The 24,004-nt window shown below is 34.4% G+C and overlaps 1 non-coding gene across 1 annotated transcript; it reads right to left on the bottom strand.

The window, feature by feature from the left end:
- Nucleotides 1–15,608: 15,608 nt before the first annotated feature.
- On the bottom strand, nucleotides 15,609–15,715 carry LOC139879223 (small nucleolar RNA R71). The gene has a single exon (XR_011770077.1). It is a non-coding gene; the product is annotated as a small nucleolar RNA R71 (small nucleolar RNA).
- Between the last annotated feature and the right edge of the window lie 8,289 nt (nucleotides 15,716–24,004).

Here is a 24,004-nt window from a genome sequence, read left to right as displayed (position 1 = left end):
ATAGATCACACGACACGAAGGCTGGCGAAAACACACGCGCCCTAGTGAATCCGAACTACACGCGACTCACTACCTTCACCACAACAACAATCGGGAATGGCCGAACTACACGTGCCATAGTGAATCCGAACTACACGAGAGTCACTATCCCGGAGGAATGACCGAACTACACGAGTCAATTGTGAATCCGAACTACACGAGATTCACTCCTCAATACAATGACCGAAACCACACGAGTCATTTGTGAATCCGAACTACACGAGATTCACTTCCACAACATCGAGGTTGGCCGAACTACACGAGCCTTAGTAATCTGAAACCACACGAGATTACTACCTCAATAAGATGACCGAACTACACGAGTCACCATGAATCCGAACTACACGAGATTCATTCCAATAAGATGACCGAACTACACGCGTCATCGTGAATCCTTTACCAACATACATCGAGATCTAAAACACTCGATTTCTCGGGTTTCATCCCACCCGTCGAACCTCATGGTTCATCAACTTTAACACGAGAGCGAACATGCTCTAACATCCGAACACCAAAACTCATTTCCATGGCTTGGTAGAGACATTTTCCAAATACTAAGGAATGCTTGGTTACGCCAAGTCTTACGCCCTTGGCCCGTCAATCAAACATCAACATAGGGTACTTCCATTAGGAACGTCACCCATAGCATAACATGAACAACAAAGGCACGCAACTCAAACTCAAACGGCATTTAATAAATAATCAAAAGACATATTTATCAAAATTAAACGTACCTTAACGTCTCCTGGCTGCACCCGTCCCCGCTAACTTGGGACATTCCGACTTACGATGTCCTTCATTTTGGCAATTGAAGCACACCATACCATCACCCTTTGGTACCGAACATTTCCAAGACTTGTGACCCCCACGCCACAATTGTAACATCTAGCCGCACTAGAATCCGACATACCCGCTTGCGTACCACCCGTGCTCACACTCGGACCCTTAGCCCTCTTACTCGGAGCACCATAAGAAACGACCCTTCGCTCACTTGAAGGTTCACCCTTTTTCGATCGTGAATACGACTCGAAACCTCTAGCCAAGTCGAATAATTCCGAAAACGATTTCGCTTGACCCCGGCTAATTTTACTTTTCAAGTCATCATTCAAGGTCTGATAGAAATCTCCCATCAATAAACGATCATTCCCCAAATACTCCGGACAAAAACGAGCCTTCGCCATAAAGGTCGTCTTGAGAGTACTCAAATCCATAGATCCTTGTCGCAAATTTCGCAATTCATTACGCAATTCCCACAAATCGGCCGAAGTCCGGAACTCCTCGAAGAATTCCTCCTTAAAGTCGTCCCACGATAAAGCCATAAACGTCTCGCCACCGACAAGATCAATCTTACCATCCAACCAATCCCTTGCCCTACCCCGCAACAAACTCGTAGCGAGTCTCGTCTTTCTCTCGGGAGGGCAATCAATAGTACGGAAACACCCTTCGACGTCCGAAATCCAAGTTGTGCTTACCAAAGGATCCGGCTTTCCGTTATATATCGGGGGTTTAGTCCTCATGAAGCTCTTAAGATAACGCTCCATTTCACCACTACTTTGAAGTTCGGAATACCTCCTTTCCATTCTTTCTTCTAACGCACCCATTTTCTCCGCAACGGCGGCCGCAACCCTAGCGTTAAACTCTACGTCATTCGCCTCGGTCTCGTTTCGCGTCGTCATTCTAAAGAATGCAAAACGATTAGTCCACGAACGTGTAAAACCGTACGCACGACACAGCCCCATCTTGCTAAACACTCAATGTATATCACTTGTTAGACACGATTTGCACCCGTAATAAGGTTTGCAAGTTCTTATTACGCACACATGCCGCATCGACTCGTTAGTACAACGACCGTCTCGCTCGATGATATACACAAACACAACCAAAATTCTACGCGGTACAAACACACACGAGAATTATTATCACAACACAACAACATATTAATAATATCCGCATTACTAATATAAACGTTAGTCAACCTATAGCCAAGGCACTAACCAAACCCATTCCGACCCGTAATCCTACAAGTCCCGCAACAATTTAAGCACACACAAGTCTAAGTCTAGGCACCTATCTCAAGTCACCTAAATCCCTTAGACCATGCTCTGATACCACTTGTAACAACCCAAACCATCCAACGACAAAACCACGTCAAAACAGCAAAATAAAAAAAAAATTTCCTTAACAGCATGTTGCGCGGCGCGCCATATAGGCCGCGCGGCGCGCCAAAGTGGACTGTCCAAAAAGTTCTTAATTGCGAAAATGTTTGACTAGTTCCCGACATATTTAGGCGTAACGCTTTTAACCCCATGTTCCATATATAAAAACTAGCACGTTCTATTAATAAAATTATGTTTACGAAGCGGGGCCCACATCGACCCAAATTACCCTTTAAGTATCAAAATACAATTTTCGACCATAAGACTTTTAATACAAAACAAATCCGAGCATGGCGATTGGGGATACGCTACCCAATCCTAATAAATCCAAAACCAAGTCTCTAAAGCAACTATGCAAGTCTTCTAGTCCCCGCGCTTACCCGAGCCACCGTCCGCATGCAATCTATAAAAAGAGTCAACAACGAGAGGGTAAGCTAACGCTTAGTGAATGATAATATACTACATACATATATATGTATAAAATGGACACGCCACAAAATAGCAAATACCGCATACCGAGGCATCCATATAAGGCACTACACTAAGCATACCGCACGATCTCTAAGCAACGAGCTAAAGATACAACAACAATATAAGTTCACCAACGACGATGTGAACAACGCCAAATAGCTACACCCGGAGGGTTAGCTACAACACAACAATACTTTAATATATAACAATATAAACAAACAAGGTTAACACCCTAACCCAATATCGAGAACCAAATACCACAATGAAGATTGGCCGAACTACACGAGCCTTAGTAATCCGAAACCACACGAGATTACTATCTTCACAACATCGAGGTTGGCCGAACTACACGAGCCTTAGTAATCCGAAACCACACGAGATTACTACCTCAATAAGATGACCGAACTACACGAGTCACCATGAATCCGAACTACACGAGATTCATTTCCACAATACAATAAGATGACCGAAACCACACGCGTCATCGTGAATCCGAATACACACGCGATTCACTTCTCAATATTATACCCTTCGCCATTGGGGTTATATCAACCACATCACAACCACGTGTGATAATGTACACGCGAACGCGTACTTCACCAAAGATGGTCAACCAAAACGCACAACCGTGCCAACTGGACTCATACAAAAGTCCATCATATCCATCTATATGTGAAGTGAGCTCTATAGCCGAGAATCACTTCACCCGACCCGCACCCATCCTACACATACATATGCACATAGGATATTATCACTCACCTTGAAGTCTTGAAGAAAGCTTCCAAGTAAACCGCAACTCGCCAATGGAAAATACCTATTCCATTATCACAATTACAACAATACACTTAGAGTGGATTCACAAATCAACCCAATTCGACACTTAGTGCAAATTTGACCCAAATGCACTACCAAGTACAAAACGTGCCCAAAACTAACCAATAATCACTAACACAAGTGAGAATGGTCCTAATACGCCAATTAAACCCGAAATCAAGTGTTAAACACGCATCATACCCATTTTGACACTAAAACCCTAGTTTTGACCCATTAAGTCAAAATCTCACCATTTACAAGTTTTAACACCAAAATACATTTAACTCGGTTTAATACTTCAACTTAATCCATTTTAAGTTTATAAACCTCATTAAATCGCCAAATGGGTCATAATCACCACCAAACCCTAATTTGACCCAAAGTCGCAATTAGTCAACCAAATAACCTTAAATGGGTTTCAATACTTCCATAATCACTAACTTAAGTGATTAAACTCGATTTCAAGTCCTAAACATGGCCAATTAGTTCACCAACCCAAAATCCACCAACAATTAACAATAAACCCAATTACTAGCATCACTAAACTCATTTCATCATCTAAAAGGGTTTTTTTCATCAAACTAACTCAAACCCTAACTTGAATATCAAATCAAATAGATGAAATTCGGAGTTTGAGCTTACCAATACCACCACAATGTAGCTAGGAACGAAAGGAACAACTTTAGAACTCGAGCTTTTGATCAATTCGGCCTCCTTCTTCACCAAAACCCTAAATCTCTCTCTAGAATCTCTCTCTCTCTAGATAGTTGGGAGTGATGAATGGATGTGAAAATGATCCAAAACTGATCCAAACAAGCTAATATGGCTCACAAATCCGGTCCCAAGTGAAATTACCCAAATACCCTTCATTTAAACCAATTAAAACAAAGGATTCTGTCAGCGCCAAATGGCGCGGCGCGCCCCAAACCCGCGCGACGCGCGATCCTACTGAAACAGTTTCTTTTGCATTTTAATTTATATACAATAAAACCCACACCCTTGAACACCATAATACACAAGTAAGTAAGATAATTATTCGGGTCTTACATTGATGTTACATATGAGGGTATGGATGAGGTTAGGCAAAATAAGATTATTGCTTTGAAAAGAGAATATGAAATGTTCTTTGCCTACAAGAGTGAGACCCTTAAGCAAACCTTCATTAGGTATAACTCCTTAGTTACTGACCTGCTTACCTTGAAAATCACCTATACTGATTTTGAACAGGTTAACAAATTCATCGACTCACTGCATGCCAAATGGAAACCTGTTACTAACCCCTTCAGAACCACTCAGACTTTAAAGAGCTTTAACATGTCTTCTCTCTATAGTACACTTTGGAATCATGAGAAGGCAGAGGCCAAACTTGAACTTAACTTAAAAGAAAACTTTAAGTCTACCCCCACCACTTTAAAATATGTAAAATCAGATGATAATGCTCTTGTTGCTGCTGCTAAAAAGAAAGCTCAAAAAGCTTTACTGGTTCAAAAGTTGATGACAGAGAAAGAGACAACTGAAGATGATGAGGGTAGTGGTACTGGGTCTGAGGAAAGCAGTGATGATGATGATGATGATGTTGAATGGTTTGCTGAAGTTATGGCATTGCTGGCTAGGCAGTTCAAAAAGTCAATCGTAATAGGACCAGCAAGCCATACAAAGTGACTAAGAAATCAAGTGCTAGGTATGGTAGCAAATTAGTCAAGGGCCCCAAATCTGAGTGTTACAATTGTGGGAATGTTGGACACTTTGCAGCTGCATACGTGTCCGGAAAACCTTCATCACATGCTAACTCCTTCTCAAAAGATGAAAAGTACAAGAACAAGTACAAGGCAATGAAGGCTCAAATGAAGGAACTCTCTAAGGCTGGTAAAAAGGAGAAGGAATCAGTAAACGTACTAGTTGTCACTACAAGAAAAACGGGCTTATAGGACCAATATTTATTTGGTCAAAAATGAGAAGGTCCTAAAAAACTATATATTAGGACTATTATTTCAGGGTCCTAACATGGTCATGGAAAGGGTCATAACAGACTACCTTTTAGGACCTTTTAGTAATTGTGTCATATATGTTTATTGATTGAATTTATTTAGGGTCCTAAAAGGTATAACTAATATGACACTTTTTCAAAGGTCCTATCATAACTTGACCTTTTTAAAAAGGGTCATATAATGGGATTAAATAGGACCTTTATTAATGGTGTCCTATATGTTGATTGACGGAATTTATTTAGGGTCCTAAAAGGTATAACTAATAGGACACTTTTTCAAAGGTCCTATCATAACTTGTGACATTTTTAAAAAGGGTCCTATAATGGGATTAAATAGGACCTTTTATTAATGGTGTCATATATGTTGATTGTTGGAATTTATTTAGGGTCCTAAAAGGTATAACTAATAGGACACTTTTTAAAGGTCCTATCATAACTTGTGACCTTTTTAAAAAGGGTCCTATAATGGGATTAAATAGGACCTTTTAGTAATGGTGTCCTATATGTGGATTGAGGAAATTTATTTAGGGTCCTAAAATGTATAACTAATAGGACACTTTTTAAAGGTCCTATCATAACTTGTGACCTTTTTAAAAAGGGTCATATAATGGGATTAAATAGGAACTTTTAGTAATGGTGTTCTATATGTTGATTGACGGAATTTATTTAGGGTCCTAAAAGGTATAACTAATAGGACACTTTATAAAAGTCCTATCATAACTCGTGGCCTTTTTAATAAGGGTCTTATAATGGGATTAAATAGGACCTTATAGTAATAGTGTCATATATGTTGATTGACGGAAATTATTTAGGGTCCTAAAAGGTGTAACTAATAGGACACTTTTTAAAAGGTCCTATAATAACTTGTGACCTTTTTAAAAAGGGTCTTATAATGAGATTAAATAGGACCTTTTAGTCCTATTAACTCCAACATCATGAACTAGTAATAAACAATCAAGTGTTTTATAAAAAGTAAAACAATCAAAGTGGAGCAGGGACTCGAACCCACGACATCCCCTTTACATACCAATATGACAACCATTTGACCCATTGTGTTAATCTGAAAGGTTTTTCTCTTTTTTTTTTATTTTACATAAAACCGCTATGGTATAACTAATAGGACACTTTTTTAAAGGTCCTATGATAACTTGTGACCTTTTTAAAAAGGGTCCTATAATGAGAAGATCCAACGACTTAATAGAACATTTTTGTAATCTCTAGTTCAAATCTCAAGTTCAAACAACCAAAAGCAAACAACATAAATTTGTTTAAAGTTAATATTACAAAGTAGTAACTAGTAATAGATTAATGGAACATGTTTGGTACCAATCAAAAACCATAACCAAAAGGACGATTACATTGTTTCAAGTTGCAAAGATGCACTAACAACTTACAAACATAACATGACATTAATTGTTTCAACCTGACAGAATTACTTAGTTTTCACCAGCCATAAATACAAAGATGCAATTAAAAACTAGCCAACCATAAATTGTTTCAAGCAGCCCAAACATAACAGTTTTATAAAACAAGTTTCTTTCATATCAAAGTTCAATTAAAGTGCTTTAATCTTGATCATTAGCTGCTTGAGGAGTACCATCACTTCTGTCACCATCTGAAACCGTATGCGGGGGTGAAGGAAATGAATATCCTAGTTGCTTAATCAAAAATCTGAGTGCATCGTTTAACCATTTAACCTGTGCAGCTAGTGTGGCAGGTGTTGTAGATTCACTATGTGAATTGGTTGTCATTTTCATACTAGGATCGACAAAACGCAAAGGATCATCCTTCTCTACTATTTCTAGCTTTCTTAATAGTTGTTCATAAAAAAATTTAGTATTTCCCACAACTTCCATGCCATTCAAAGCCTCTTGAGTGACAACCCCTAACCCAATTGCTAATTGGGTGACATATGCCCCTCCACACACGGTACTATTGACACACTTCCCCGGGCCCTTATACAGAAACATTGCAAGACACCTTGCCATATTACAAGACTTGTTCTTAACAATACAATACCTGTAAAAATAGGTCATCCTGAGTGACAAGGTTAGTGGAAGTGCCTCGCTGATTAATAGTTTCAGCTACAACTCGATGGAGGATCCTGTAGGAAGGGCTAGGGATGTGTATGGCTGAAGTGTTTTTTCCGTATTCCCCAGTGTGACGACCCGGGAATTTCCGACCAAATTTAAACTTAATCTTTATATGTTTCAGATATGATAAGCAAAGTCTGAAATGTTGAGTCTCAAAAATTTTGAACTGTTTTCATACAATCAAATTAACTTCGACCATTTCCGACGATTCACGAACTATTACATATAAATAATTAATTACATATATATTTAAATATATATAATACTTTGAAATATAGTTGATTTAATGTATGATTTAAATTATAAAATAATATAAGAGATAAAAATTTATTATATAAAATAAATCTATATATATATATATATATATATATATATATATATATATATATATATATATATACATAAGAAGTATATTAAATATATTTTATGATTTCGAAGTTATTTAGTAAAACACTGGTAACGCCCAATTGTAATTCGATTAATAGTAAACGAGTTAAAAAGGAACTTATGTGATTTTAAAATAAACGGTGATACGAAAATGAGTTATAGGCTTAGTAAAAGTATATTTAGGACTTAATTATCAAATTTTAACACTTTTTATATTGTACCCATAAATGAGAGGGACAGTTGATGTAATTTTCATTTAATAAATAAATGATCAAATTTTATATCATAATGACCAAAATAAATAAATATAGTTAATTTAAAATTATGACAATTTTTTATGAAGACCTTTTGTCTGCTATTTATTAATAACGGAGCACGATACATACTACATTGGAAAAGCGTCGGTAGAAAACAACCAAAAGAAAGGCTGCTAATTCATTGAACTTCTTGTTTTCTAGTTCTGTCCACTAACTGGCTCTAAATAATTAGATTAATACCCCAACTAAGAAGCTAGTATAGGTATGACACGTATAGCTCCAATATCTATATTCATTATTTTATTTTTTCTGTAACAACCTGTGAATGAAACATGTGCATTTTTTTCTTTCCTTTCATTGTCCACCTTAAACTAATCCACAATTGTATCATACTTTCCCAATCTTGCGTTCACATTCATCATCCCTTAACCACTCCCTATACACTAGTTGATATATATTTATATGTATCATGTAAATTATGTATAAACAAGATATTATGATTCATGAAATCCATCACTTTTCCTTTTTCTAGTTGATGACAACATATATTGACTATTTTATTTTTAATAGATAAAGATAATTATTATTAATTATTAAACTTATAATTATTACATATTATAAGATACATATATCTCTTATATCTCTATATATTTATACACCGAGAGTTAGTAGATGAAGCATCACCATTCTTTTTTCCATCGATAATCACTTGGGTTTTCGATCACCCCTCCATTCCCATATCACCACCGTGACACCATAGAACTCACCATCACCTTTTGCACGATTACCACCATCATCGTTATCTCTTCAATCTTCTTCCTCTCAAACGTCCACCATCTCCATCACAAATTATCTAAGATTACCACTCAATAGTTACCTCATCACGTTATGGTGACTACTGCTACAAGTTATTGTTCGAATGATCGAAAACATGAAACCCACTTGTGTGGTTACTATTCCTGTACAACTTACCTTTTGATTGATCGAAACCCGAAACCATCACCTTTAACCATCAACGACAAACCACCATGATACCTATCTTAATCTCTCTCTCTCCAATCGTGAATTACATCAAACCACCTACAACCACCATGATTATCACCACCACCGAGCACCACTTTAATCACCACCCATCGTCACGAAAACCACTACCATTTTCACTGTACTATCGCTGCTACTTATATTTATTTATTTTTTTCTTTCTGTTGACAAAAGCAATGGAACCAGGCGCTGCTATTTAAATTCCTGTTTCCATTTTTTTTACTGTTTCTGTTGGATGTTAAAAAGGCGAAATGATGATGATAATTATTGGTGAAGATGAATAAAGAATGATGATGTAAATATGTTTGTTTTCCTGCCAACTACACTCCCACTATCTCTTTTGTCGGTTAAAAAAAAAAGATAGATTAAAAGAAGAACTGAATACGTTTTGGGTTTGGTTATTACTTTGGGCCGATATTCAATTTGTCTGTTGGGCTGAAGTGTTTAAGTGTTGGGCTGAGAATAATTATGATCAATTTAAATGAAGAAGAAGGTGACACATATAAATTCGGGTTATATATATTTATGTCATAAAATAAACCAGAAATGTAATGGTCAGATGAATGGTTTAGGGTGTTGTGGGTTGAGCGGGAGGTTACGGGTTCGAGCCTAGGCAAGGGCAATTATTTTTGGCTTATTCTTGTGAGGTAGCATTCCTTTTATTATTATTATTATTACTATTATTCCTAATTATTGTTATTATTATTATTATTATTATTATTATTATTATTATTATTATTATTATTATTATTATTATTCTAACTATTATTAAAATCCAAATTTGTATTAATACTAGCATTGCTATGATTAGAAACACCATCTCATTAATTAATCTATCTCTTTTGTTAAGTATTATTATTATTAATATTATCATTATAATTGAATACAACCTTTGTTACTATTATTGAAATAAAAATATACTTATAGTAATATTACATATAAGTATGTACTAATCATATTTATATTTTTAACAAATTAGGTATTTTTAATATATACATATATATATAAATATATTGATATAACTATAAATATTAATCATTTTAAGTATGTATACAAATTAAATATATATAATATATAATTTAAGATATAATGTATAAAAATTTGTTCGATTACGATTATACGTGTTAATATATATACAAATGATATAGGTTCGTGAATCCAAGGCCAACCCTGCATTGTTCAGTGTCGTCATATGTATTTTTTACTACAAAATACAGTATTGTGAGTTTCATTAATCCCCTTTTAAATGCTTTTGCAATATATATTTTTGGGACTGAGAATACATGCGCTGTTTTTATAACTGTTTTACGAAATAGACACAAGTAATTGAAACTACATTATATGGTTGAATGATCGAAATCGAATATGCCCCTTTTTATTAAGTCTGGTAATCTAAGAATTAGGGAACAGACACCCTAATTGACGCGAATCCTAAAGATAGATCTATTGGGCCCAATAAGCCCCATCTAAAGTACCGGATGCTTTAGTACTTCGAAATTTATATCATGTCCGAAGGAGGATCCCGGAATGATGGGGATATTCTTATATGCATATTGTGAATGTCGGTTACCAGGTGTTTAATCCATATGAATGATATTTTTGTCTCTATGCATTGGACGTATATTTATGAGAAATGAAAACCTTGTGGTCTATTAAAATGATGGAAATGATTAATTATGTTAAACTAATGAACTCACCAACCTTTTGGTTGACACTTTAAAGCATGTTTATTCTCAGGTACGAAAGAAATCTTTCGCTGTGCATTTGCTCATCTTAGAGATATTACTTGGAGTCATTCATGACATATTTCAAAAGACGTTGCATTCGAGTCGTTGAGTTCATCAAGATTATTATTAAGTCTATTATAGTAAGATATATTACGAAATGGTATGCATGTTGTCAACTTTCGATGTAATGAAAGATTGTCTTTTCAAAAACGAATGCAATGTTTGTAAAATATATCATATAGAGGTCAAATACCTCGCGATGTAATCAACTATTGTGAATCGTTTATAATCGATATGGACTTCGTCCGTATGGATTAGGACGGGTCGTTTCACCCAGTACCAATGGATTTCCAAAATTCTCCAGCCAACACATCAGATGGCCAACCAGTTAAACCATACTTAAAGTCGTCACCCACCACTTCCTCATCAGTATATAGTTTCATATAAATAGCGGAATCAAAAAATGATAGATTGTAGTTCTTACCACCTAAAGTGCAGAACATGGCTGACTTTGACTTCACGTCATCCGTGTGTTGGTTGAATCGGTAGGTGCTGTAGAACTCAAGGACTAGTGGTTTATACACATTTTGGCTTGTGTCAAATAACCTTTTCTAGGCCGGAGTACACCATTGTTTGAAAACATCAGCCTCATTATGTTTTTCAAGAGTTGGCCACCACAAAGTTCGAGGTCCCACAAACCTGACCTTATTTTGTAGTTGTTCCAACGTCGCTGCAGATTTAACTGAAAGTGGTTTTGCAGACGCTTCCGTTGTTGATGTAGTCTTCTTTGGTCTCCTCTTTTCTGTAATTATAAATGAAAATAAATCAACATAAATAAGTAAACATGTGTATAGATTTAGTACATATATACCAAACATTAGGAAGTATATAAGGTAGTTGTAAATGATAAGGCTAAAAAGGAACATATATTTCATAGCAAAATCCCCCAAGAAAGACAAGATTTTAGTTGCAATTGTTCCATTTTCAAGTAATATTCGTTTATTTTAAATAAGTGCGAAGACAAAAGGCGAAAACGACGAATTGAAGACACAAAGGTCCAAAAAGCTCAAAAGTACAAGATACAATCAAAAAGGTTCAAATTATTGATGAGGAACGTCTAAAAATGACAAGAGTACAAGTTACAAAACGCAAAGTACAAAATATAAAATTGTACGCAAGGACGTTCGAAAATCCGGAACCGGGACCAGAGTCAACTCTCAACGCTCGACGCAACGGTGTAAAAATTACGAGTCAACTATGCACAAGAATAAAATATAATATTTAAATAATTCATAATAAGAATAATATTAAATAATAAAAAGTTGTTAATTGAGCATAGTTCAGGGGTCATAAGTGAAAATTCAATTTCTAAATTCGTCTATAAAAGGCTTTGTAATCGTAATGTAAAAACACACCTTTTTCTATCTTTTTCTTATTTATCAATATCTATATTCTATATCTCTATCATAATGTTAACTTAATAAGATATAACAATAATCTTAATTTTAATTTTAAATTATGATAATAATAAGATTTATGATAGAGATCGTTTGAGTGTGTAAGTCGAAATTCTGTCCGTGTAACGCTACGCTATTTTTAATCATTGTAAGTTATGTTCAACCTTTTTACATTAATGTATCGTAACTAAGTTATTATTATGCTTATTTGAGCCGAAGTAATCGTAATGTTGGGCTAAAATATTAAGAAGGGGTTATTGAACTTTGGACCATAATTAAGGTTTGGGCAAAAGACCGACACTTGTGGAAATTGAACTATTGACTATTAATAGATGGGGGGTATTATCTAATTGAGTGACAACTCATTGGAGTCTGTCGAACCTATCTTCAAATTAATTAACCTAATAATTAATAATGATTATGGTTGTCCTATTTAGTGATGTTCATATGGAATCTGTTATAATCATTTAATTAATCAATTGGGTTGGGTAATTGATTATTCATTCTGATCAAGTGGATGAATTAATATTCATAAACTAATTAAAACAGGGGTGGATTACATACAGTGATAACTGGTGTAATTGTTGACAGAAGTGATAACTGCGTCACAGTTTAAATCCTTAATCAGTTGGAATATTTGACTTCGGGTATAAGGGTAATTTGACGAGGATACTCGCACTTTATTTTTATGACCGATGGACTATTATGGACAAAAACCAGATAGACGTATCAAATAAACCAGGACAAAGGGCAATTAACCCATGGTAATAAATTAAAATCAACACGTCAAACATCATGATTACGGAAGTTTAAATAAGCATAATTCTTTTATTATATTTCTCATCGTATCTTTATTTACTGTCATTTTATTACTCGCAATTTTATTTACTGTCATTTTATTTATTGTCATTATTTTACGCACTTTAATTATCGTCATTTATCTTTACGCTTAAAATATAGAATCGACAAACCGGTTATTAAACGGTAAAACCCCCCTTTTATAATAAGATTACTACTTATATAATTATATATATTTTATATAAATATAGTTAAAAATATAGTAAGTATCACCAGCTCCCTGTGGAACGAACCGGACTTACTAAAAACTACACTACTCTACGATTAGGTACACTGCCTATAGTGTTGTAGCAAGGTTTAGGTATATCCCATCCATAAATTAATAAAACTTGTGTCATATTTTGTAGTATTTTGTATTAAAAATAATACTATTTCGTACCCTCACGCTACATCATCAAGTTTTTGGCGCCGCTGCCGGGGAGCGCTAAAACGCTATATTTTTAATTATAATAATATTGAAATAAAATATAAAAATATAATAATATTGAAATAGAATATAATAATATAATAATATTGAAATATAATATAATAATATAATAATATTTTAGAATCAAAATTGATACGTAAATTTTAAAAAAGTCGTATTTATTAAATACTTCAGGGGTATATTATGTAACTTATAATTAATAATTTCTATCATGTCACTTTCATGTGAATAGTAAATTAATTAATTTCTTTTCATTTACTATTCATGAATAGTAAATGAGTTAAAAAAAAAATTTGGGTAAAAAAAAAACATTTTTTTTTAAAGAAAAATAAAAATTCGTTTTTTATAAAAAAAAAAAAATTGAAAAAAAAAAAACATTTTTTTAAAAAAAAAAAAATTCGTTTTTAAAAAAAAAAAAAAAAATTGTAAAAAAAAATCGTTTTTTTTTAAAAAAAAAAAATTTAAAATCCTTAAAAAACGAAATATAAAAAAAAATAAAAAAAAAGTTTTTTTTTTTTATTACCTTTAGATTTTTAGACTCTAGTTACAATTTTTAGTATTAAGTTTAGTTTTGCCATAGTTATTTTTATTTCTAGAATTTTTAGGTTTGCCGTAAAATCCCTTAAGTGCTTATTCCTTAGACTAAGTTTTAGGTGCTTTAAAATTTTGCGACGCCATTTTTCGCGCTATTTTCTTATTTTTATTTTTCGACGCGTTTACCTATGTATCAATTACAATTCCAATTAGTGATCTCCATTTGTAGCTTTAATTTTAAGATAGTGATCGTTATAAGGTTGGATTAACCGCGTGTTTACAAACCACTCTTCGTCTTTTTCATTTTTCGACACTTTTCGACGCGCACTCTTTTTCTCTCTTATTTCTCGCCATTCTAGTTTTTAGGACTTAGATTTTTTTCTACTTCATCTCTAAATTTCTTAAAATTACGAAAATTTATTTTAAGTGGTTAAATTGATAGACATCAAAATTTTCTGGTTCGTAGTAATAGTTGGATTTGTACGTGGACCGGGTTATTGGAGCCAAACAGTACTCAATTATAATGAGACCAAACGAATCCTGCCCCTCTGCTGCATCTTTTGGCTATTCGAAACGTGGGCAAAATCAGAAAAGTCTATTGATTGGATAACTTATTATAATTTTTCTTTCCTTTTAAAAACTAATAGGATATTCAGTGAATGCACCGAGCAAGACGTTCACCACCTTTTGTACGTTCACCACCTGTAACTAGATCAAGACATTTAGCAAATATAACCGCCGTTGATTTTTCTTTAGAATCGTCATCCAGTCGACCAAGTACTTCAGTTCAAATTTCCGATAATCCATTTTTTGAACCCAACCTCACAATTGAGAATCCAGAGAATATTCAGGAACGGTTCGTAGATCCTGAACCACTAAACTTTCCTCCGGAGCCACCAATCATTCAAACAGAGATTGTTGAGGAACGAACCATTAAATCAGAATCATCTAGTGATACCGATTCAACGAATTCAATTATGGAAGTAACGGAACCTCTAAGTATGGAAGATCGAATGAGGGCTAAACGCACGGGCCAAGGTCACGCCATTATTAAACCAGAAGTTAATGCTCCAGATTATGAAATTAAAGGACAAATCCTACACATGGTAACTAACCAATGCCAATTCAGTGGTGCACCGAATGAAGATCCTAACGAACACCTTCGTACGTTTAAAAGAATTTGTACACTATTCAAAATCCGAGAAGTGGAAGATGAGCAGATCTATCTCATGTTGTTTCCCTGGACTTTAAAGGGAGAAGCCAAAGATTGGTTAGAATCGTTACCTGAAGGGGCGATTGACACATGGGATATTTTAGTTGAGAAATTTCTTAAAAGATTCTTTCCGGCATCTAAAGCCGTGAGACTTCAAGGAGAAATTGTTACGTTCACACAAAAGCCAAATGAAACATTATATGAGGCGTGGACAAGATTCGGAAGGATGTTGAGAGGATGTCCTCAACACGGTTTAGACACTTATCAAATAGTACAAATATTCTACCAAGGTGTCAACGTTGCTACACGAAAAGACATCGACATAACAGCTGGTGGTTCCATTATGAAGAAAACCGCAACTGAAGCTTACAAAATTATTGATAACACAGCCTCCCACTCGCATGAGTGGCACCAAGAAAAAGATATTTTTCGTTCATCTAAAGTGGCTAGAGCCGATTCTAGCCATGACTTTGATTCCGTTTCAGCAAAAATAGATGCTTTCGAAAGACGAATGGAAAAGATGAATAAAGATATTCACGCAATACGAATCAGTTGTGAGCTATGCGGTGGACCACACTTATTAAAAGATTGTCACATTGAACCAACATTGGAACAACGAGAGAATGTTTCCTATATGAACCAAAGGCCTGGAAATAATTATCAAAATAATTATCAACCGCCAAAGCTAAACTTCAATCGAAATCAAAACATTCTTTACAATCCAAAAGGACCCGAAAATAACTGGTATAACCAACAAGGTCCGAATAACCAACCAACTCAAAACAACACTTTCAATCAACAAAGACCTGGCTTATATAAACCACAACAACAAACCGAAGAGAAAAAGTCAAATCTGGAAGAAGTGGTATTTAAGCTAGTTGAATCTCAAACACAATTTATTGAAACTCAAACCCAAACGAACGAGAGATTTGATCAGTCATTAAGAACTCAACAAGCTTCCATTTTGAATCTAGAAAAACACGTAGGTACTCTTGCTAGCATGATGAGTGAGAGGGAACAAGGAAAGCTACCGAGTAATACTGAAGTAAATCCTCGGAATGAGAATGTTAATATGGTTTCAACGAATTCTGAAAAACCAGCACCAGAAGATGGGAAGGTTTTAGATGAGAGTAACAATGAAGAAGTTACACCACCACCACCCGAGTATGTAAAGCCAGTGGTGGCACCATACAAACCACCCATCCCGTTTCCAAGAAAAGGAGTTGAGTATGAGCAAGTGATAGGTAATAAAGATTGTGATACCTCTGGAAAGAAGAATAAGAAAAAGAATAAGAAAGTGCAAGAAACAAAAGCCGTAAATATAAACCCGGTGAAGACAGTTCCACCAAAACCTCCACCTAGGGTAGGTAATCCGGGTGAATTTATTGTTCCTTGTCTACTTAGTGATTGTGTCATGTATGATGCACTAGCAGATTTAGGTGCAAGTGTAAGTGTTATGCCTCTTTCCTTATATAAGAGATTAGGTGTAGGTAAGTTAAGTCCAACGGATATGAGTGTTCGACTCTTTGATCAAACCATTAAGCACCCAGTTGGAATTGCTGACAACCTACCCGTTCAAGTAGGCAATTTAACCTTTCTAGTCGAATTTATTGTCATTGACATAGAAGAGGACCCAAACATTCCTCTAATTTTAGGTCGGCCATTCTTAGCGTCCACCAAGGCGTTATTTGATGTAGGAAATGGAAGAATGACACTTAAAAGTGGTGACAAATCGATCACCTTTATGATTCGAAAGTCTAAATCTCCACCAGCCAAAACCGTTGAACCAGTAAAAACAATTGGTAAGAACCATGTGCTTTTACCAACTCCAACGGTAATACTTAGCAATAATGAAACGCCTAAGTGTGGGGAAAATGAAGTAACACCTAATGATGACATGATAACAAAGAACCCCGTTTTTGATACGAAATTAAATGATCCCGTTATTAATAGTTCAATGAAGAAACTTATTAAACGGATTCGCGATGCTAGAACCAAGGGGAACTTTAAGTTATGTAACCGGTTAGTATCCAATCTATCACCTAAAGAAAAGGAGAAACTAGTTGAAATTGTGGATATTACACAGGAATCCGACCAATGGCTTAAAGAAAAAGTCACGGATATGCAAGTTGATTATGGACCAAGAGAAATTGACGATGAAGTTAATCACAATTTCGACACCACAGCTACCTAAGTGTGGGGAGATTTAAATGTTCTAAAAAGAAAATGCTGTCTAGAGTTAATTGTTCTGTTCTCGTGTAGTTCCGAGAATGGAATCCGATTGGTCTTTTCCGCTAGCAGACACTAAAGAACTAGTTTTCTCCCACCATTCTGAATTTTTATTTTTTAGGTTTTAATTAATATGCCTTTTAAATTTAAGTTTTGTGTGATTTTAAAAACAAAATTTACTTTATTTCATTAAGTTTAAAAAATTGATTTCTAAAATTCGTCGTAAGTTGAAGACTAGGTCGTTGAATCGAAATTGCTTTACCCAAGGACGGGGCGAAAAATTTTGTCATCATTATTTTTAATTTTATTGATTTAAAGTATGCAAAAAAATAAAAAAATATTAGATTTTATAAATTTTTGAACGTGGGGTAATATACCCAACTTCAAAATTATGTATGTTTGTATTTTATGTTATATACAAAACAGGGTAAAATAACGCACTTTCAAAGACTGTCATTAAGTTCAGAAAAAGGTACTAATTTTGACGACAAGAAACAAAATATCAAATGTGAAATAACAACAATATGTTTGCAAACTCGGTATTTTTAATCATTTTTCTACACTAATCACCCTCATGAATTTAAATTTTTACTGATTTCTTGCAAATGAGGGCATTGCAAGATCTCAAGTGTGGGGAAGGGTTATAAATTCTTTCGGGTTTACACTTGTTTTAATTGCCAAATTTTGTGAAAATTTGAAAAAAATTTCAACTAAATGAATTCAAAATCATGTTTATACATATTTATGAACGATAAAACTAGGTGTTAATGCCGAAATTATCGTTACCTCGGAAAGGACATAAATTGAGAAACAACCTAAAATGCTTGAATTCATTTAAAATGGAATAAAGGAGAATAAAAAGGCAAAGAAAGAAACTAAGTGTGGGGAGAATGTACCAAGTTATTCAATTAAAAATTATCTATCACATATCTTTGTACAAGATTATTGCAGGTACTTTTGTTTTGGATGATACTAATCAGTTTTACCCGGTTTACTGTAATATATTTGAAAGAAAGATGGATCTACACGATGAATCAATTCCATCATTAAAAGGAAGTAATGTCTTCCGAAAAAGACACGCGCTTCTTGATTTAGGTCAAGAAGTTGTCGTCCAGACCAGCTGTAGGTTGACGAAAAATCTAGAAAAGTCATCTCTAAAATCAGCAGGAAATCCACGGACCTCAGCATCAAACAGGGTCGCCAAGTGGTCAGATTTATCCTAACCATGAGAAGGATTTATCTCGTACAATGGGGAGGCACCGTGAAAATTAGCTTGATAAGACTAATGAATCAGATCCCCAGAAAGGATAATCTCCTTAAAGATTAAAAATCAGCTTTTAAGACTGATATTACTCAATCCTTGAGATTGACCTTAAAGATTGAGAATTCAAACTCATGGAATTCAATGATATCTAAACTCGAGCTTGAACGAGAAAATATTTTGATCAAAAATACAAACCGATTTGTTTTCTGAAAACCCATTTTCAATGCGTTCATTACCATTGAACGTAAAATCCTAGGAATTCACCTGGAATTCATTAGGTCACCTGAACCAAATCGGGTGTCAACCGTAAGAACGGTGGTTGCATAGCATGGTCGGAGACAGGACCTTGTGCCAGACCGAAAAATCATAGGATGATCTTTACTATCGCTCCTACCAAGGATAGTTCTAGCATCCGACACGTTAAAAGACCATAATCATCTGCATGTCACGGGACATTGCCTTAACAGTTTCTTGTTCATCGCTTTCCTTTACAACCGGACGGTAGTTTACCGAAAGATAATATACGGAACAAGTAAACTGGATGTGTACTTTCCGATACCGGGATAGCAGTGGATTACACGAACTTAAAAGTTTTAGCCAAAATATTGATCCACAAATATATTTTGCAACACCGATGATGGATCAAATCAGAAAACTTGTCTAGGGTAAAATCTAGCTTGAATTTTCAAAAGATCAAATGTTTTCATAAAGATCCAATTTCCTTAAAGGATCTAAATTTTTATAGTCATGTGGGACTGTAAACCGCCTTTCAAATGTGCACTTTGCTTTGGAAACCGAAAGTAAATCGGCTATTTGATTGCAAGTGTCGTTGTCCTAAACCCAAGGCAACTGTGGATGACACACCCACCTTTAACCATATCGTTACTATCATTGTTTATACCGCTCTATCAAAATCACTGATGTACAAAGTGTGAAGAATAAAGAAGTGATTCGTGTGATGTATTATATTATTTCAAGACTGTATTGCTTGAGGACAAGCAACGCTCAAGTGTGGGGATATTGATAAGGCTAAAAAGGAACATATATTTCATAGCAAAATCCCCCAAGAAAGACAAGATTTTAGTTGCAATTGTTCCATTTTCAAGTAATATTCGTTTATTTTAAATAAGTGCGAAGACAAAAGGCGAAAACGACGAATTGAAGACACAAAGATCCAAAAAGCTCAAAAGTACAAGATACAATCAAAAAGGTTCAAATTATTGATGAGGAACGTCTAAAAATGACAAGAGTACAAGTTACAAAACGCAAAGTACAAAATATAAAATTGTACGCAAGGACGTTCGAAAATCCGGAACCGGGACCAGAGTCAACTCTCAACGCTCGACGCAACGGTGTAAAAATTACGAGTCAACTATGCACAAGAATAAAATATAATATTTAAATAATTCATAATAAGAATAATATTAAATAATAAAAAGTTGTTAATTGAGCATAGTTCAGGGGTCATAAGTGAAAATTCAATTTCTAAATTCGCCTATAAAAGGCTTTGTAATCGTAATGTAAAAACACACCTTTTTCTATCTTTTTCTTATTTATCAATATCTATATTCTATATCTCTATCATAATGTTAACTTAATAAGATATAACAATAATCTTAATTTTAATTTTAAATTATGATAATAATAAGATTTATGATAGAGATCGTTTGAGTGTGTAAGTCGAAATTCTGTCCGTGTAACGCTACGCTATTTTTAATCATTGTAAGTTATGTTCAACCTTTTTACATTAATGTATCGTAACTAAGTTATTATTATGCTTATTTGAGCCGAAGTAATCGTAATGTTGGGCTAAAATATTAAGAAGGGGTTATTGAACTTTGGACCATAATTAAGGTTTGGGCAAAAGACCGACACTTGTGGAAATTGAACTATTGACTATTAATAGATGGGGGGTATTGTCTAATTGAGTGACAACTCATTGGAGTCTGTCGAACCTATCTTCAAATTAATTAACCTAATAATTAATAATGATTATGGTTGTCCTATTTAGTGATGTTCATATGGAATCTGTTATAATCATTTAATTAATCAATTGGGTTGGGTAATTGATTATTCATTCTGATCAAGTGGATGAATTAATATTCATAAACTAATTAAAACAGGGGTGGATTACATACAGTGATAACTGGTGTAATTGTTGACAGAAGTGATAACTGCGTCACAGTTTAAATCCTTAATCAGTTGGAATATTTGACTTCGGGTATAAGGGTAATTTGACGAGGATACTCGCACTTTATTTTTATGACCGATGGACTATTATGGACAAAAACCAGATAGACGTATCAAATAAACCAGGACAAAGGGCAATTAACCCATGGTAATAAATTAAAATCAACACGTCAAACATCATGATTACGGAAGTTTAAATAAGCATAATTCTTTTATTATATTTCTCATCGTATCTTTATTTACTGTCATTTTATTACTCGCAATTTTATTTACTGTCATTTTATTTATTGTCATTATTTTACGCACTTTAATTATCGTCATTTATCTTTACGCTTAAAATATAGAATCGACAAACCGGTCATTAAACGGTAAAACCCCCCTTTTATAATAAGATTACTACTTATATAATTATATATATTTTATATAAATATAGTTAAAAATATAGTAAGTATCACCAGCTCCCTGTGGAACGAACCGGACTTACTAAAAACTATACTACTCTACGATTAGGTACACTGCCTATAGTGTTGTAGCAAGGTTTAGGTATATCCCATCCATAAATTAATAAAACTTGTGTCATATTTTGTAGTATTTTATATTAAAAATAATACTATTTCGTACCCTCACGCTACATCATCAGTAAACATTACCTTTTTAGGAACTTCAAGGTTTTGATCATCTTTTCGACTGGATGGCTACTTATCAGCATTAAACATAACTTCATTTTCGGAATCAGATGGCGGCATATACTCTCCATCTGGATCAGACCTATCAACCTCCTTCTCTTTACCTTTCCTCGATTTACATCCATTTCCCGTATCCCTTAAACATTTGGCAATATGTTTCAGTCCTAAAGATTCCACTTTGTATTTGTTTTCTTTAATCCTTTGTTGTCTGAAAGCTTCATAATTAGTTGAACCACGGGTTTACCGTTTGTTTGTTGCTGGCATTTGCTGCTTTTCTTTGGGTTTTTTCTGCATTAAAAATATAATTAAGTAAAATAAATTAGTGTCAACGTTTTGCAATACTAGTATGCACATTATCAACCTAACTGATTGTAATTAATGAAATGTGAAAATATACATCACCGATCATGCTATGCCTATACATAATAATACAATTTTTTTTGTATTTTTTGTATTTTTTTTGTACTCTACTAATATTATTACCATAGTTAGATACAGTACTATTTTACCTGGGGCTCGAGTGGAGCGTCACTGGGTGGTTATGTCGCAGATCAAGTTGTATCCTTTTGTGCATCAGTTTGTGGCTTTTCAGTGTTACCAACAAACCGCAAAGGAGCATCCTTCTCCACTATTTCCAGCTTTCTTAAGTAATCTTCCTCAATCAACTTAGTAAAGGCTATCACTTTCAACCGCTTCAAATCTTCCTCATTCACTACCCGTAAACCAATAGCTAACCGGGTTATAATCGCACCTCCACACATTTTACTACTTTCACTCCTCCACATGTAGTTATACAAGAACTTTCCAAGACACTTAGCCAAATTACAAGGCTTGTTATGAACAATACAGTACATGTAAAACATGTCCTCATAATTGACAAGGTTAGTGCAACTGCCTCACTGATTAATTTTTCAGCCACAACGCGATGCATGATCCTATAGACGGGGTTAAGGATATGATTGTCTGAAATGTTGTTTGTGAACTTCCCAGAACTAAAACATGACCAAAATTCTTCAGATGACTCATCAGCGAGCCAGTCAGTTATACCAGACTTAAATGATTCACTTTCCACTTCCTCGGCCGTATATATTTTCATAGCAACACCAAACTTAGAAAACGAAATATTGAACTTCTTACCACATAAACTGAAAGACATGGCTGACTTTGACGTCACGTCCTCCGTGTTTAAGTTTAACCGGTAAGTGCTAAAGAACTCATAGACGAGTTCTTCATACACATTGTGCGATATATAAAAAAACCGATCCAAGCTGAAGAACACCATTTGCTGAATATAGAACCTACATTAACACCACCCACAGTAAGACGACACAGAGTTGGCTAATACAATCTACGATAGCCCACAAACTTTTTAATCTTCTTAAGCTGTTCCATAGTCGCTGCAGGTGGAATTAAAATTGGTACAGCAGACGTATGGGTTGGTTCTCTAGTCTTCTTTGATTTTCCCCTTTGCTGGAACTATAAAAAAAAAGTTAATAAACATAAATAAGATAGCATGTGTATAGATTTTTCTCATACCGAACATTATGGAATACATATAATAATTAGTAAAGGTCACTAATGTAACCTTAAAAGGTATTATATGATGTATGTAGTAATTAGTTACTCAATTGTATGATACAACAACCATCATGCTATTTCTATTTAAAATATTACGAGATATATAAGCATTACCTTTTTAGGGTCGTTAACATCTGCGCTATCATCAGAATCGCTCAGAAATAGAACTTGTGGTTGGCTGATCTTTTTTCCATTATAATCTTTTATGGGTTTGTCGTTGTTCCAAATTCTCACTGATATGCGTTTTTTGACTTCGAGTTCTTGTACAGAAGTTGCTTGGTTTATGTATGTTTGTTTTCTTTTTTGTCTATGTGTTCTTTTTGCCATTGTCTTTTGCTTACCCATTTTCTGCAAATAGAAAATTAAATTAGTTAATTAATCATGAAAAAGTAAGTAAAAAGTTAATCAAATGTTGACAGAAAGTGAAAAGGTACTATGTATTAGTATGTCACAACAAACCCAACTTATAAACAACATACGCATACACATACACATGAAAATTGACATACCATTGTAACTAATGACAATCTTAATGTACATAAATTATCAGTAACTAATTAAGTCAGAATTATCCATTTAACAGGTTGTTAGTGCATA

Source organism: Rutidosis leptorrhynchoides, chromosome 11 (genome assembly GCF_046630445.1).
Source record: "Rutidosis leptorrhynchoides isolate AG116_Rl617_1_P2 chromosome 11, CSIRO_AGI_Rlap_v1, whole genome shotgun sequence".
Classification (NCBI taxonomy): domain Eukaryota; kingdom Viridiplantae; phylum Streptophyta; class Magnoliopsida; order Asterales; family Asteraceae; genus Rutidosis; species Rutidosis leptorrhynchoides.
The sequence above is the reverse complement of the archived record's forward strand: the minus strand, read 5'-3'. Positions and strand labels throughout refer to the sequence as shown.